Source organism: Dermacentor variabilis, chromosome 7 (genome assembly GCF_050947875.1).
Source record: "Dermacentor variabilis isolate Ectoservices chromosome 7, ASM5094787v1, whole genome shotgun sequence".
NCBI classification, from domain to species: domain Eukaryota; kingdom Metazoa; phylum Arthropoda; class Arachnida; order Ixodida; family Ixodidae; genus Dermacentor; species Dermacentor variabilis.
Genome location: NC_134574.1, coordinates 152558999 through 152576946, shown reverse-complemented (window position 1 = coordinate 152576946; position 17948 = coordinate 152558999). Strand labels below are relative to the sequence as shown.

Sequence of the window (17948 nt, the reverse complement as noted above, 5' to 3'; positions counted from 1 at the left end):
GTCACGAGACTTGTTGAGACCTTTGACAAAAAAATGCATTCTGGTCACAAGATAAAACCCAGTCAAACTTGAGGTGAGCTCCTTGAAGTGCTGATCGCATCCAATACGGTCCATGCTTGTCTTGTTCAGAAGAGCAAGCACATCCATGATGCTGTCATGATGCAGTTCTCCAGAGCTAAAACATCCTGTGAAAACGTCCTCATTCTGAATGATAAAATTGAAGAGGCTCAATGCGGGGTAGAGCAAGCCATCAAAATCGCATGCTTTTGTAAATGTGGCAGCATTCAAATTTTTGCCATCGCGAGCTGGTAACAGAAGCTGATCCATGCACACACGACATTTTGTTTTCAAGATACACTTTCTTGCAACATACCCTGCAATATAGTACGTAAGCCTTGAGTCACTCCTCTGATTGTTATAAGAATGTTCAGTCATAGCTTCTTTATTGTTAAGAGCTCTTTCAGCTTCATCAAGATTACCCATGTTGATCAGCATATCAATAAGTTTCTGCTGCTTGTGAGAACCTGCCGCTTGGTCCTTGACTGATAGCAGCGAGCTAACCATAACCTCAGGCACATTTGACCCAGCGACGCTCTTTGCCAGATTGTAATAATTGAGGCAGTTGATGGTTATTAGGAATTGCTGTGGGCTTGGGTGGGCATTACAGCCTGACGACTGCCTTACTATACCGAATGTGCTCTCGAGCTTGTCTTGGCTCAGGCGTAATGTCATCACATATGAAAAGCCAAGCTCTGAATTTGCATACTTCAACAGCTCCAAGGTACTTGTACGAGTGACTCTCAGTCCTTCAGCTGTTGATTCACTCAGGAACTTCCCCTTCTTTGCATGAGCTTCCCACTTATTCAAGAAGTCCAGGAAATTAACGAGCTCCTGCACTGCAGGTGAGTCAGGCTTCAAAGCTTCAGATGGGAAACGTGAAGTGATTGTGGTGATCAGGGACTCCATCCTCCTGTAGAAAAGTAACCATAATTGGTTTTAAGGTTGCTGAATTGACGGTATCAATCATGAAAAGGGTGTGACATTGCAGATAAAGAAAATGCCAAAAACATCTAAGTACTGCAGAAAGAAATGAAAATACTATATTGAATTATAACCACAGTAGCTGCAATTCGAAGAAAAACGTGAAATGCAGAATAGCCCATGTGCTGTACGACATGAGTGCCCTTTAAACATCCCTAAGTGGGGATCTCATATAACCCATGTCGCTTTTGGATGTTGGAATTTATAGGCCTTTTACAAAGGTACAGGATGAGAATGCAAAAGCAAGCGTAAGATGATAATAATTTTGAATATCAAAAGGAGGGCTGAATTAACAATACACACCGGAAGAACATCTGTGTTGCTGCAATGTTTCCACAACGTTTTTCAAGCTGGGGCTTGTAGAGATACAGGCCTCTTAGAGTGTCCGAGCTGAACAGCTGAAAAGCATAGGACACTCTCATCTTCTCGAAGTTGTTAGGCTCAAGATGCACTTTTGTCAGTCGGGGCATTGCCTTCAGTGTTATATTGTTTGCATCTAGATTGAGGGCTTCCTTAAGTGGATCCAGGGATACCTATATGAAAAAATCAAGATGAAGACGAACAGGAATGAGCTATTACATATCGTGTTGTGATGCAAATGCAAAATAAATGTTCACGTTCATATGAACCACAAGCGCTCAACACACTTTATAGCCATATTATAGACAGTCATGTCTGCGCCAGGACGCAAAACATGGTGCACCAAAGCTATAGTCATGCCTACTATTGTTTATTACGAGAATAGAACTTACTGTTCCGTCTGGTGTGTCGAAGGTTGTTTGCAGAAGCCGATTGCGAAGGTTCTTCACCAGATGAGGGAAGTCCGACAGGAAATGTAGGAAACGTTTTTTGTCCAATGGGTGGACCCTCTTTGCTACTATTTCTTTTGCTGTTGCCTTCACACCCATCACTCGCCACATCTTCCGATTCCATGGCGCAGCATCACATGTTACATAATCAACAAACAGACCTGCTTGCTCAGCGAGAACTGTGGCGTCAAGGATAATCTTTGCAAGAAGATCTCCTTTGATGTTGGTATGGGTTGCAAATGTGCCCAAGATCTGAGTTCACTTTCCAACTAAAGGAACGAACATAACGACAAGCCCATGATTTGACAGCAAGTGTACCTGCACTTTCGGTGTGTAGGGGCCCAAATCCACGAAGCCAGCAACTTTGCCAGCACTGTCAACGGAAAGGTGCTCGGATAGAGACATCTCGTCTACAATCAGCCCGCCGTGACACCTGAAAGGGTCCATTAAAGAGGTTTTCTCCTTCAGTGCTTCCAGCATGTTCTGATTGAACCCAAAACTGCCCATGTAATATGACAAGTACTTTCTGATGGTACATCTGCTTGGAAGCACTAGGATCTTTTGTCTGCGGATGTATTCATAAAGCCTAGGGCTTCGCATCTTCAGGAGAATGCATTCAAGCATCCACTCTTTGTCGTATGGCATGCCTCGGGTGCTTTTTCTTTTTGCAGCTTGAAAGCACTGCTTTACAGCTAGCTGTTGCTTAGCGGTCAAAGATTGAATTCTGTCCTGCAGAATGCTCTCGGCGGTAGTTGCAGCAGCTTTCTTCATGTTGGCGATAACAGAACTTAGCGTTTTAACCTTTGATGCAAGTCTGTTAGCTTTTTTGCTCGAAGCTCGGAGTTTGCACAAATTGCTGCGAGTAGTTTTCCTCACTCGGCATTTCAGGCGTGACTTTCTCGTCTGCAGGGTCTTGCGCAGGTACTTGCAGTGTATGCAAGGCAACCCTGTAAAAAATAGAAAAAGAATTGGATCCTTCAAATGCCTTACAAAATGTGATACAGCAGTCTTTAATATTTCTTGTCACATGATTAAATTTACTGAAGCGGGTATGATCATATAAAGAACTTATTTGGAGTAGTTTTACTTAAATGTATCTCCATGGAGTGCTCTGCATTTCGTGAAATAATGAACATTTCAATCTTACCTGCATCTGGTGATCTCCCTAAGCAGTTCACACTGAAGAGGGCTCCTCTTCTTGTCTGGATTTGTGCATGAAGAGCTTTTGTGAGTTCACACGAAGCCACAAACGCCGCTTCCGCCGCTCCACAGCACACAGGAATTTTTGCAGCTCTTTGCAAGAGCTCTGTTGCTTCTTGCACGGTCATCAAACGACACTTATTTACGAGCTTTACTGACACAAACACTTTACACTCGACGCTGTCCTGGCTTGAACAATCAAAAAAGACGGCTCTATCAATTGCGAGCTCGTTTGAGCGGGAGTCCAGTGTGCAGGCCACATATGACACTCCAGGAAAATTTTGAAATTCATGCGGTGCCCATGACTTCGAAGGAAGCGCAAGCTTGTAAAGATCAGCTAGACCAACGCAGTCAGCACTAGCATCGTTTCCTTCGTGTCCCGCTGCGCCACGATCAACGTCGCCTGATCGAGTAGGAGATAAAACATCCGTGCGACGACGCTTTATCTTCTTTTCAGGAGTCACTATTTGTCGTCGTTTCCTCTCTGGCCTCGGTGCCGGGGTTTTCACGCTCAGGTAGCTGGGCAAGTTCGGGAAGATTGTCGGCACCGCATCGGGGGAAAGAGTAGGTGATCCTCTAGGAATTCGCACTTCAGCACCATTCACAATGTGCACATAGTCTCTTACAATGAAACGCGACTCAAAATGCAGCTCGCACACTGCACAGTCGACGTCCAGTGGTTTGTCAGACCTGTGTAAATTCCGTTGCCAAACCAGTCGCCGTTCTTCGTCAGCTGGAGCTTTGAAAAGGGACAGCTTGGGGCTATGTCCTGTTCGAGCATATCCCGTCTTGCACCCAGGCGCGTAACAGTGATTTAGCCGTCGCTTGGGAGGCATCACAGATGAACAGCAGGCCAGCAGAGATTTCTCGATAGGAAGAACTGCCAACACCAAGCACAACTACCATTCCCAGCAAGCAAGGCTCTTCAAGTGCGGTCGACGACAGCGCCACCGCAACTTTCTACGCAAGCGGGGGCCCCGGCTAACAATAGAACCGGTCTCCGCTCCTTCCACTCAATATTCTAGTACACTCTAGCTTCGTTTTTAAGAGGATGCCTTAGCTCGGGCCCAACTTCGATGCCGCCTATTCAAATACATGTAAAACGTAGAAACTCTTTTATGGCATTGGACCGATTTTAATGAAATTTGATGCTGTCGAGAGAGAAAGTTAAATTCTAGTGCCGTTTGGAAGAGAAATTAGGATTTAGGGCCAGAATATTTTAAAAGGAATATTCAAAAATTGGTAATTTTGAAATAAACACAGAACGAAGTTTACAAATCTGTAGCTCCGCATAAACAGACATTGCAGGTCTGTGAACTTCACGCGCTAGAGCATCCAGAGCGATCAAAATTATGTCAGTTGATATCTCACGGGAATTCGCATTTGGTTGCAAAAGTTTCACAAAAGTTCTACTCACATATTAGTGGTTTAATGGAGAGTCATGCATAATATACCAATTTTCACCGCTTTATATGTACTATTAGGTGGAATTGACAGAATTGTGATATCGTTTTTCATCGTTGCGTTAGAGTTGGAAACTTCGTAGTCTTGTTTTCTGAATATTTGGGGATTTATGCCAGTATTTATTAAAAATTTAAGTTCTAAATAAAGCATTCATAACAGTCACTAGATTTTAACTTTTGCTTTTAAAGACAATAAACCTCACCAGATTTGGTGGACTGGTTGTCCCCAAAAAAAAAAAACGATTTCTCCTTTACCATGTATTTAGATAAGAGCCCTCGAGCTAAAGCTTCTACTTAAAAGTGGAACGCGATAGCATTCAAATATCCGTGACTGCTTCTCACGCTTCCCGACAACTGCAACTTATGGAATCGTAATCATTACGGAGAGGCCAGCGGTGAATCCTATGCATGAAGGCGAGCTTTTAGGTTATTTTTCATTATAGGCTGCAACCCCCGGCAGGCACCGCCTGTGCCCCGTATGCGCGGAGGCGAGCGCCATCTGGATGGTATTGCAAAGAACCGAGTGGGGCGAGTCGCTTCTACTAATATACAGGCCCAAACGGCAGCTGGAAAAGGGGTTTGCGTTTCTGCGTAACAGAATTATGTTTTATGCTATATTCAAATTACAATTCGACGCTAGCATGTCTGTTGGTTGTGTGTAAGTCCTACTTCACGAATTTCCAGACGCATATTACTTTGACCAATTCAAATAGTTCAGTAACACCCCTGCGCCACGTGGAGGACATGCGCGGTTCCAGATGCGTGGTTCGGGATGATTTTAGAGCGCAGCTCTTTGGCGTCCGTTCCTGGGTTTCGCGTCGTCGTCGGCCTCGTAACCAGCTCCGCCCCCCTTTCATCCCCGACTGCAGCGACCGACTGATACCGCTGGATGCCGCTGACGCCGCTAGAGAGTCAAGATAACGTGACTGCATAGAACACCGTCGCCGCCATGCAGAAAGAGGAGGAAAGGGTCCCCCCCCCCTGTTCTTGTGTGGCGGATAGGGTGCTCTTCAGTTGCCGACGCGCCGGTTATTTCACTTAGGCCCCGGCACGTAGACGAATACGTGACCACCTTCCCACGGCTAGACCTGGTTCTTAGCGCTGCGGAAGCGAGGGTATCATATTGTTTCTGTCGGCATCGGCGGCGTTGTCCCTGAAACCAACTTCGCAGCTGGGGTTGACTCACTATCGGCTTCAGCGGCATCAGTCAGTCACTGCTATCTCTTCCCTCCTCCCTTTATCGTGTTGTCCGCTTGCTGCGCGCGCTTCTGCCCCCATCGTTTGCCGCTGGGTGTACACGCCGCCCCCCTCCCCCCTCTTCCTGCGAGTCTCCGGTTGTCAAAGCGCCGGCACGAACTTAATTCCTTTCTTCGCTCCTCCTCCAATGCAACCCCTGTGCGGTGGCGATCAGAGAGCCAGATCGGTGGCGGCGGATCTGTATATGTGCACCGCCCGAGCCGAAATTGCCGCTGCCGTTCGCCCTGTGCGGTGGCAATCAGAGAGCCAGATCGGTGGCGGCTTGACATAAAGACAAACAGCAATTTCCTAACACTTATGCGGGAGAACATCCCGTTCCTCTCGCTCGTAACGCGTCCCACGGCTGTGACAACCTCGCGAGGCACTTGTATAGATCTCGTCTTTGAGAATCAAGCATTGGTGTACCAAGTCGAACATATATCAGTCTATTTCTCCGACCACAAAGCTTCCTTCATGACTGTCAAGAACTGTTAGTGGAGTCTTTGTTAAAGGAATACGTGTGAAAAATAAAAAAAAAATTCTGTGATAGCGCATACATGTGTTGCTCGATTTCTTTGCCTCAATCTATCGAAAAGGTGAAACAGCTTATTTGCTGCGCTCAAATTTCGCATTAGGAAGTAACGTAATCGTCGGTAATTTTTTTCCTGTCGCGCTATATTTTTATTTATTTATTTATTTCTAGCCAATGTGAGACATTGCATGGCGCGTCTCCGGAGGCAGTGACTCGTATTTTATTTTTTTCTCATACAAACAGCGCCGGCGACGCCGACGCCAGATTTGCTGCAACACGGGGCCCTTAACGCTACCGCGTTAATATACGCCTGCCATATTGAGCATCCCCGTCTGAGACCAACTTGATATGAACTAATGAGCTTTCTCTTGTTAAGAATCTCCATAACACGAACACGTAAGCATATTTCTAATAAAGGGACTGACAAGCGACATTTAATGACCCAGTTTATTATGGAGCAACGAAAAGCTCACCCTCGATAGTGTTTACACCTGCATCCGCTACTTCCAAAAGAGTGTGAATATATTGTATGCAGAATTTTTCAATCTGAGCAACCTTTGAAAAAGAAACAGTCCCTCCTCGAGCAACGCTGAGGGGTGATAGCAATGCGGGAAGCCCGCCTCGCAAATTGTGAAATCCGCCCATCGTGGTGGTTTCACAGGAGTTAGTGCAACTGTGACAAAACGCCCCTATTTTGACCTTTTCAGTAATTTTCGAAAATAAAAAGCTGGTGCAATAAGTTTGCGTTGCCGTACAAACCTTTCCTATGTTTGTACCGCGTTTTCGCCCAAGTAAACGCCTACATCATGTCTGGCTGGCCCCTGGCGTCGATACCTTTTCGATAGACGAGCCAAGCAAACTCATCGAAAACGAAGGCCAAAGCAGCACCATTTTCTCCTCACTACAAACGAGCGCGTATCTGTAAATTGCAAGTTAGAAAACGGTTATAATAAAAAATATACTGGATTTCGATACTAATAAAAAGACCATGAATCACATATACCAGTAGAAGCTAACGCGATAAGTCCATTAAGCATCTTCATGTTTTTGCTCCGTGAGACACCAAAGGTCATTTTTCGCGACTGTTGCCGAAGAATTAAAAATATAAATCCACGGCTGATAAGGAAAACAGGACTCGTTTTAGCCGATACGATAGACAAACTTACTGTCAGCATGGTTATCTCGAGTAATGTTCTGAGCGGCTCTCTGCCTCTCTAACTTTCCAAAATTTAATGTTCGGGCAACGGGCCTGACATTGCCTAAGACATAGCCGTCACCACTTTTTTTTAGGTGAAAGCCTTAATTGGTTCATGGGTCGAAAAATCCGTTGTCCGGTGTTATAAAAAAATTCACTGTCCAGCGTTATGGCAACATAATTTAATTACAGCAAAATTGATGCGAATCGAACCTACGGCCGTGGGTGGGAGTCAGACTAAAGACCATTGGTGAGAGTCGAACCCTCGATTTTTAGTAGGACCAAAATTCAATGGCGCCAAATGGGCGGTACCACCATTCATTGTGGAAGGCACGACCTTTAGCTGGATTTAAACCCACGGCTATTGGAATTAATTAAGGCTACCTCCCTGATGATTCCTACAATTAACCCACGGCCCTCAGTTCCCAGCAGCTGCGGATCATCTGACCAAGGCGGCGGTCAGGCGTTTAACGGAGCAGAGGTTGCTAAGAATCTCGGGGTGCGGACAGGCCGCCAAAGGAAACTGATCCTCACAACCTTTAATAGCCGAACTGTGTTGAATGAGGCTAGCGTAAGAGGACTCTTTGAAGAACTATCTGACATTCTTTGAAATATCATTGGCCTTAGTGAGATTAGAAGAACTGGTTAGGCTTTTACATTGCTGAATAACGGCCATGTCCTCTTCCTCTGCTATAGAGGTCTCCCAGATAAGAAGCAATACGGGGTGGGATTCTTAATCCATAAGGACATAGCGGACAACATTGACTAATTCTACAGCATTATTGAGAGAGTAGCAGTAGCCGTAATCAAACTTAATAAGAGGTATAAATTACAAATAGTACAAGCCTACGCTCCTACATCCAGTCCCGATGATGAGGAAGTAGATCAGTCTTATGAAGATGTTGAATTAGCGATGAGAAAAGTGCAAACTCAGTATACTGTAATAATGGGCGTCTTGAATGCAAAAGTGGGGGAAAAGCAGGCTGGCGAACAAGCAATTGGCAACTACGGCATCGATTCTAGGAACGCTGTAGGAGAGATGCTGGTGGAATTCGCAGAAAGGAATAAGCTAAGAATAATGAGCACCTTTTTCAAGAAGCGCAGCAACAGAAAGTCGACATGGAAAAGCTCTAATGGTAAAACAAGAAATGAAATTAATTTCATACTTTCTGCCCATACCATCATAGTGCAGGATGTAGAAGTGCTAGGTAGTGTAAAGTGCAGTGATCATAGGTTAGTGAGAGCTAGGATTCACGTCAATTTGAAGAGATAAATAGTAAAATTGGTCAAGAAGAAACCGGTCAACCTAGAGACAGTAAGGGTAAAAGCAGAAAAATTCAGGCTTGTGCTTGCAAACAAATATGCAGCATTAGAAGAGAGAGATGAAGGTGACATAGAAGTAATGAATGAAACCGTAACTATGCTGGCTTTAGAGGCAGCAATCGAAGTCGGAGGCAAGGCACCAAGGCAACCAGTAGGCAAGCGCTCCCAAGTATCAAAGAACCTATTAAAGAAACGACAAAGAATGAAAGTGTCCAACTCAAGAGATAAGATAGAATTCGCGGAACTGTCAAAACTGATCAACAAGGCAAACATAAGTTATATTCAATATTATAACGTGAGAAAGACTGAAGAAGCCGTAAAAAAATTGGACGACTCTTAAGCTTCGCTTTCAAGAGTGGAACGCGACAGCGTTCCCGTCGACCCGCCAAGGGGTGTAAGACAATGCGCTACGGCGCAGCGATCACTTACGAGGCGCCCCGCATCGGACTTTGCACCCACCAATCACGCGGTGAGTGTCGAGCAACGCAGCGTTCGGCGCGGCAACGAAACGTGTACCTGAGCAAGCGGAACAAACCAAAGAACTCGGTGTATCGGAGGGGGAAGCGATCTACGCGAGCCAAACGTGGTGATCGGCACGGAGAGCCGGGGCGCAACGCGCCTCGCACCGGTCCCCGCACGGCCCCAATGCGCGCGTGGCGCGCCACCTGTGGGGGCAGCGCCATACATTGCGAGGAGGGAGTCTTCTGTGTTTGCCGCAAGTTGGCTCAGCGTGTGCAGAAAGCGGATAAGAAATGTGCGGAAACGTACTTCGCTACGCGTTTAACTGCGACTTCTGTAATTTACATGCTCATGATTACCAATATACACAGCAGTATAATTTTCTACGGCACGTTTCTAAGGCAACACCGCATTCCCTAGAGTCGTTTTTGTCCAACTTTGAACCATCGAACTCATGGCTGAGTGTTAGCGTCTCCTTCTCACACTCCGGAGACCCTGGTTCGATTCCCACCTAGCCCAGCTTGCAAGTTGTTTTTATTTATGAATTGCCTTCCGGGATTTTTTCGCTCACGGCTAATGCCGCCGACTCCGGCACCGACGATACCGGCTTTTATGGGACACGAGGTCCTTAACGCTATCGCGTTAAAATGGACGCAGCCTGAAATCAGTGAGAAGGAAACTTGGCATATGACAAACCAAGATATATGCACTGAAAGATAAGCAGGGTAATATCATCAGCAATCTCGAAGGTATAATAAAAGCTGCGGAAGAATTCTATACTTACCTGTACAGTGCCCGGAGGACTCAGGACAACTCCATTCGAAACACTAACGAACAGGGTACAGAAACTCCTCCTGTAACTAGCGATGGCGTCAGAAGGGCCTTGCAAGACATGAAATGGGGAAAAGCGGCCGGAGAAGATGGAATAACAGTCGATTTAATCAAAGATACAGGAGACATAATGCTTAGAAAACTGGCAACTCTCTATACGAAATGTCTATCGACTGCAAGGGTCCCAGAAAACCGGATGAATGCACTAATCCACAAAAAAAGGGAGTCGTTAAAGAATTGAAAAATTAGAGGCCCATTAGCTTACTTCCAGTATCATAAGATATCCACCATGATAATCTCCAATAGAATAAGGGAAATACTGGACTTTCTTTGAGCTTTTTCTGTTTCTCGCATCCTTCTTGCTTGCCAAGGTTTTCAATTCGCTGTAGAAGTAGCCAACCAAGGCAACAGACAGGTTTCAGGAAGGGATACTCTACAATGGAGCACATCCATGACATCAATCAGCTAATCGAGAAATCTGCAGAGTACAATAAGCTTCTTTATGTGGTTTTCATAGATTACGAAAAAGCATTCGATTCTGTAGAGATACCACCTCTCATAGAGACATTGCTTAATCAAGGAGTACAGACCACTTACGTAAATACCCTGGAAAATATCTACAGAGATTCCACAGCCACCTTAATTCTACCCAAGAAAGGTAGGAAGATGCCAATAAAGAAAGGGGTCAGACAAGGAGACACAATCTCTCCAATGCTATTCACTGCGTGCTTGGGAAAAATATTCAAGCTATTAAACTGGGAAGGCTTAGGAGTAGGAATCGGCGGCGAAAACCTCAGCAACCTTCGATTTGACGATGACATTTTTCTATTCAGCAACACTGCAGACTAGTAACAACAAATGATCGAGGTCCTTAACAGGGAGAGTGTAAGAGCGGGATTGAAGATTAATATCCATAAGGCAAAGATAATGATGAATAACCGGGCCGCGAACAAGGGTTCAGGATCGCCAGTCAGCTTTTGTGGTCTGTGAACAGGGAACCCTGATCACGTCAAGAAAATTTATAGAAGAATTCATACGGCAGACATTGTCAGCTCCTGACTGGGAGCTTGCCATTATCATTGAAAACGGAAGTGTATAATCAGTTCATTTTACCGGTGCTGACATACGGTGCTGACATAAGGGGACAGGGGCGCAGGACAGAGAAATCGCAGGGAGATGCCTTCGTCCTGTAGTGGACATAAAATAGGCGGATGATGATGATGAAGGCAGAGTTAATGAGTGCACAGTTAATTAAGATATAGTTATTTAAGGCGTTTGAACCTACGACATTTGGTGGGAGAAAACAAGTAATGGGAAGTAACAACGCATTCGAAGGAGAATGTCAAGTAACGTAGGGAATTTCTCGTGAGCGCGCAGGCTTTCGCCTTCATCCTCCTTAGCTTATGCTAATGTGACTCTCAACTTTTTTAAAGAAAAGGATAACTAATGCCATTTTCCATTCACTTGGAATTCAAGCCTCTTTTTGAATCAACAATTTATAATGTTTTGTAGATCATCTTGCGACTGTTTGTATAAACTTATTACAATAGCCGAAGTGTTGTTTTTAACAGCCGATCTAGGCTCGGAAAGGAAGTTTTCGAATGACATCTGACAATTCAACCATAAATATTTCACTAATATCACCCTCAATAGATGGAATTAGCGTAAGGGGAGGAACTTTAGAAGTAAATAGATACTTGAATGCTTTAGCCAAAGCCTGCAGCGAATTAATCGCTGGAGGTTCTTATTAGTCGCTGGAGATCGCTCGCGGGCTACCCGGGAGTGATCTGCAAGAAACCATGCAAGAAGTGTGGCGTGTAGTACATCGGCGAGAGGCGGGAATCTGAACGAGTGCTTGAAGTAACACACGAATGACGTAGCAAAAAGCCACGCAGTCGCGAACGCCCTGGCGGGACATCATGAACTAACCGGACACAGCATTGACTGGGACTCGGTAGCCATCACTACACCCAAGGAACACTTATCTGCCCGTTTGCTTTTCTAATCATACCACATTCAATCAAATAAGTGCACGATAAAGAGGACGCGGGGTAGTCCTTCCGAGATATACGCCCGCACGCTGCACCACTTCACCCATAAGTAGTCGCGCGCCCATGCGTACATCTTCATTGTGATCAAGGGACCTGTACGGGGAACGAAACGCCATGTTATTTATTTTTCTCTTATCATTGGCCAATGCGTGTTTTTTTGGCCCCAGCACACTTCCTCGCCAGACGACTTTTCGTCGAACACTAGATTATACAGTAATCAATTTACGTAATAAGCGTTAACCAGCGTTTTTTGGTGTAACAGCAAACTGCGCTAGCACACCCGACACGCACGTTCTCAGGACACGCACGCACAAACTAAGCGGAAAAGCCTGGTGCCAAGTATAATATTTTTGTTGCTTCAGGCCGACGTATACGAAACTCTCGAATTGGTCCGCTGTGCAACATACATGAAAAACTTCAGAGGAAGGTAGCCGAGAAAGACGGACAACGTTAGAACCTACTTTATAATGGCACTTCCCATGACTGATTTGCGCGCACAGACAAGAAAATTCACGTCATCAAATTTAAAGCAGAAATTTGAAGATTTCTGAGCATTTACCCAATTTGCATTGTTGTGATAGACACAACAACAATGTACTCATAAGATAGCAATGACGTTGCTTTTCTTATGAAATGATCGTTGGGTAATAAAGATAAGTAAATAAAAAACTGGTCATCGTGATAACGCAGTTCGTGAAACAGACCAAGTACGAAGAAATATAATGCACTGCGTGAACCGATGATGGCAATTGCCACCAGCACACCGTATACCACCTGGAAGAGACGCGTTCTGGCGGTGTCGGAAACTCCCACAGTGGCGCTCGCTACATTATTCGTGATCCAATAATTCTAAACTAGGACTGTTCCCATGCCCACTGAGTGGGCATGGGAACAACGCTACAATGCGGCTGACAAATATCTTGCGCTTCTGCCTGTTCCAGCTCGTGACAGCATCCAGCCCAAGCACCGCTGCGGCGCCTTATCGGTGCTGCAATGGCGCTTTGCCACACGTGCTGCGCCCTGAAAACCCAGCGCCAAGTGACGCATCCTCCGCCGACCCAGGAGTTGCCACGCCAGCGCCAGATCCTGTGACTCTCCCTGGATGGTCTACTGCATCACCATCGACATCAACGCCTCCGCTCTACTTAAACTACTGGCACCGTCCGCAGCAGTTCAGTGGGCATGGGAACAACGCTACAATGCGGCTGACAAATATCTTCCGCTTCTGCCTGTTCCAGCTCGTGACAGCATCCAGCCCAAGCACCGCTGCGGCGCCTTATCGGTGCTGCAATGGCGCTTTGCCACACGTGCTGCGCACTGAAAACCCAGCGCCAAGTGACGCATCCTCCGCCGACCCAGGAGTTGCCACGCCAGCGCCAGATCCTGTGACTCTCCCTGGATGGTCTACTGCATCACCATCGACATCAACGCCCCCGCTCTACTTAAACTACTGGCACCGTCCGCAGCAGTTCAGTGGGCATGGGAACAACGCTACAATGCGGCTGACAAATATCTTCCGCTTCTGCCTGTTCCAGGTTTGTTACACATCTTCTAAACGCTCAGATAACGCGTTCCTTGTCGTGTTCCCATGCCCACAGCTGCTTTTGAACCATGTGCATGAGTGTTTCTGCGTGATAAAAATGTTGCTGTCCGGGGATGTCGAGCTGAATCCCGGGCCGAATTCTAATAAATCCGCGAAAGCTTCAGGTGATGACAGTTCAGTTTTAACGCTGCTTCATGATCTTCGGGACCGTTCCGCCAACATAGAACAAGGACAGGCGCGCATAATTGATTCCCTGCAAAGCCTTACAGCAAATCAGAAGGAACTGAGCAAAAACATTACAGAAATCTCCGCCCGCCTTAACGCTGTTGAAAATAAATTGCAGTTGCTCGACGCAGTTCGGGAGGACATGACCACAGTGAGCGAAAATGCTGAAAGAGCACTAGCTCAAAATGAGATATTAAAAATCCGTTTAAATGACCTTGAGGATAGGTCTCGCAGAAATAATATTGTGTTTTATAATGTTCCAGAGGGACCCAATGAAACATGGGCAGGATCCGAGGAAAAAATAAGAGGTATTGTTCAAAAGAACATGTCCTTAACCTTAGCCGAACTGGACATTGAACGCGCGCACAGGATCGGTAAGGCCGTAACGGGAAAACAGCGACCTATAATTGTGAAATTCACGCACTACAAAACTAAAGAACAGGTCATGGGCGCAAAAAAGAAACTAAAAGAGTCCGATTTCTCGATTAATGAAGATTTTGCTCCGGACACCAGGCATGCACGGAAGAAGCTTGCTGAATTCGCGAAGCAAACTGAGCCCGGTGAACCGTTTAGTCTTCGTTTTAACAAGCTTATTCTGAAGAAAAAATGCTATACCTACTGCCCTATAACTGATAGCGTTCAAGAAAAAGTTGAAAAACGTGTTGTAACTAACTCTGGCCCTTTGTCTCCTAGATAGCTCAACGAACATGAGCACCGACCTGCGCAGGCACCACATAACGTCTCAGTTCTTTTTACTAATATACGCAGTGTCATTGGCAATCGTGATAGTTTATCTTGCACGGCCGATACTACAGCAGCTGACATCATTGTACTAACAGAAACTTGGCTCAATGAAACTGTGCATAATAATGAAATATTTTCAACGGAAAAGTGTTACCGTATATTTCGCTGTGACCGTTCTTTTGGTCGCGGCGGTGGTGTATTAATCGCTGTGTCGGACAATCTAGAATGCTTTGAAGTTAGTGTTGATACTACACTGGAGTTCAAATGTGTACAGGTAACAATTAACCATAAAGCTCTAATATTTTGAGCATGCTACCGCGCACCATCTATGCCCGTCGGCTTTTCTAACGACCTTCATGATATTCTGAACATAATTCAAACAAAGTTTCCTGGTCGTCCTATTTTTATTTTTGGTGATTTCAACTTCCCGAACATTAACTGGTCTAGCCCTGCAGTGGACGGTGACGGATCTTCCGAGTCGGCAAGTTTTTCAGCCCTCTGCTCCTTCTTCTCGCTAACACAGATGGTTACCCAGCCGACAAGGACGACAGCTACCAGTTCTAACGTATTAGACCTTTTGCTAACGAGCACCCCAGATTTTGTTTCTTAGGTCAAATACTTGCCAGGCTTAAGTGATCATTGTTTACTGCACATCACGTTGAATTTACCGTCGAATAAAACGCCAAATAAAACGAAAACCATTTACAATTATGCTAAAGCAAATTTTTCTTCAATTAATGATGGCCTCCGGTTTTTTCTCGACGATTTCGTCCTGGCATTTGCCGAACGATCTGTTAACGACAACTGGTGCATGTTTAAAGAAAAACTGCATGAATTAATCGAATTGCACGTCCCTCGTAAAATCATCACGACTAATCGTAGATCCCCATGGTTCACTCGTTCCTTAAAACGCCTCGGGAACAGAAAAAGGCGATTATATGTCAGGGCGAGGTCGTCCGGAAGATCGGAGCATTGGTCAGCTCTAAGAGCCGCAGTTGGCACTTATAAAAAATCGTTAAAAGATGCTAAACAACATTTCTTTAATGTCACACTGTCATCATTTCTTTTAACTGATACTAAAAAATTCTGGAACGTTGTTAATGGTTCAGATCAGCCATCAATCTCTCTCCTGGATTCTCAATCAAATCCCATCCCTAACAGTGATAGTGCTAATGTACTTAACGAGACTTTTGCTAATGCATTTTCTGTCCCTTTTAGCGCATCACCACCAGACTATACTCCCGCTATCATATTTCCTATGGATCCCATTCGTTTTGACTTTGAAGGCATTATAAGTATCATAGATCGTTTAAAGTTATCCTCTTCATGTGGTCCCGATAATATCAGCACTAAAATCCTGAAAAACACTAAAGTATATTCTTCCATCATACTATCGAAAATGTTTGAGCAATCCCTTCAAACTTGTGACCTTCCAGACGACTGGAAATTGGCTAAGGTGGTTCCACTCCATAAATCAGGCGACAAGCACCTATCACTCAACTATCGGCCAGTATCACTAACCAGCATTCCTTGCAAGGTAATGGAACATGTCATCTTGTCATCCCTAGCAAACTTTCTTGAGTCATCATCCTTTTTTACTCATGCGCAGCATGGTTTTAGAAAACACTTTTCTTGTGAAACACAGCTAATAAATTTTACAAATGATATTAACTTCCTACTTGATCGTGGCAGTGAGGTTGACTGCATCTATTTAGACTTTTCCAAAGCATTCGACAAAGTCTCTCACAGCTTGCTTCTTCACAAACTAAGTAAACTTAACATCGACCAAAATGTACTACGATGGATTGAATGCTTTTTGTCTAACAGGTTCCAGTACGTGCACGCTAACGGCATTAACTCATCACCGGTATCTGTGACCTCAGGCGTCCCACAAGGTTCTGTTATCGGTCCCTTGCTCTTTCTGGTATATATTAATGACTTGCCTAACAACGTAACATCCACAGTGCGACTTTTTGCAGATGACTGTGTAGTTTACCGGGAAATAAAAAATACTAATGACACCGTACTACTCCAGGAAGACTTAGCTACTATATCTAACTGGTGTTCACAATGGAAGATGACACTTCACGATACTAAATGCAAAGTAATGCGTTTTTCGCGTCGCGTCAATCCGTGCCCCGCTCCCTACACTATTTGTTCTTCCCTGCTAACACCGGTAACATCTTACAAATACCTCGGTGTCATTATAACGTCAAACCTAGCTTGGAAGGCACATATCATTTCTATCATCGCGTCCGCTAACCGCATGCTTGGATATCTGAAACGGAATTTTTCCTTAGCCCCGACACCTGTTAAACTTCTTCTATACAAATCGCTTGTCCGCTCCAAATTAGAATATGCTAACTCAGTATGGGACGCTTTCACTAACTCCCTTATCGACGCCCTCGAAGCTGTACAGAACAGAGCAGCCCGTTTCATCCTTCGTAACTATGATCGTTTGTCCAGCGTCACAGAAATGAAAAACACATTGTCACTAACCCCTCTCGCAACGCGCAGAAAGATATCACGCCTGTGTCTGTTTTTTAAAATTTACCACATGAATTGCTCCCTTAAAGATACATTACTCACGCCGCCAACATATGTTTCATCCCGCTTAGATCATCCATGCAAAGTTGGTGTTTCACAGTGCCGTACAACATCCTGCAGGAATTCTTTCATTCCAAGAACATCGTTGGACTGGAACCAGCTACCATGGGATATTGCACTTTCGAAAGATTTTGATGAATTTAAGAAGAAATTATCAACACATTATTGCTTGCCATAGCTTTGATTCCATTTCCATTTTTCTCGTTATCATGCGCATCCTTCTGTATTTTCCCCCCAGATTTGCTGTGTTCATGTTTGTGCTAATGGTGGCGTTTTGCAATTTTCAACTTTTTTGTGCGTGATTTAGCGTTTGTTGGAAATTGTACAATTTTGAACTTGCTTCATGTTCCGGGTTGTGAATTATGTATTTGTTCCGGTATATATATGTTTTATATATATGCGTTGTCTCCTTTTGTACAAATTTATTGCAATGTGTGTACCACTCCCCTCAATAATGCCCTGTGGGCCATGAGGGTATCTGAAATAAATAAATAAATAAAATAAATAAATCTGAACTGAGAAAATAACATATTTGCAATAATTCGTACAATACTCTCAAAATGTAAGGCGACTATGGCAGAAAATGAGAGCAAAAGGAGGCGTCGCACAATCACAAACGGGAAGGACACCAGTGGTGCGTGTATCAGGACATTTTACTCAGGAATGCGAATCAAAGTACGAGTTGTCGA

General features: G+C 44.8%; 1 protein-coding gene across 4 annotated transcripts in view; it reads left to right on the top strand.

Moving 5' to 3' along the window:
- Nucleotides 1-17948, top strand: part of LOC142587220 (uncharacterized) — a 418674-nt gene that overhangs the window by 296951 nt on the left and 103775 nt on the right. The gene's annotated exons all lie outside the window — the stretch shown is intronic.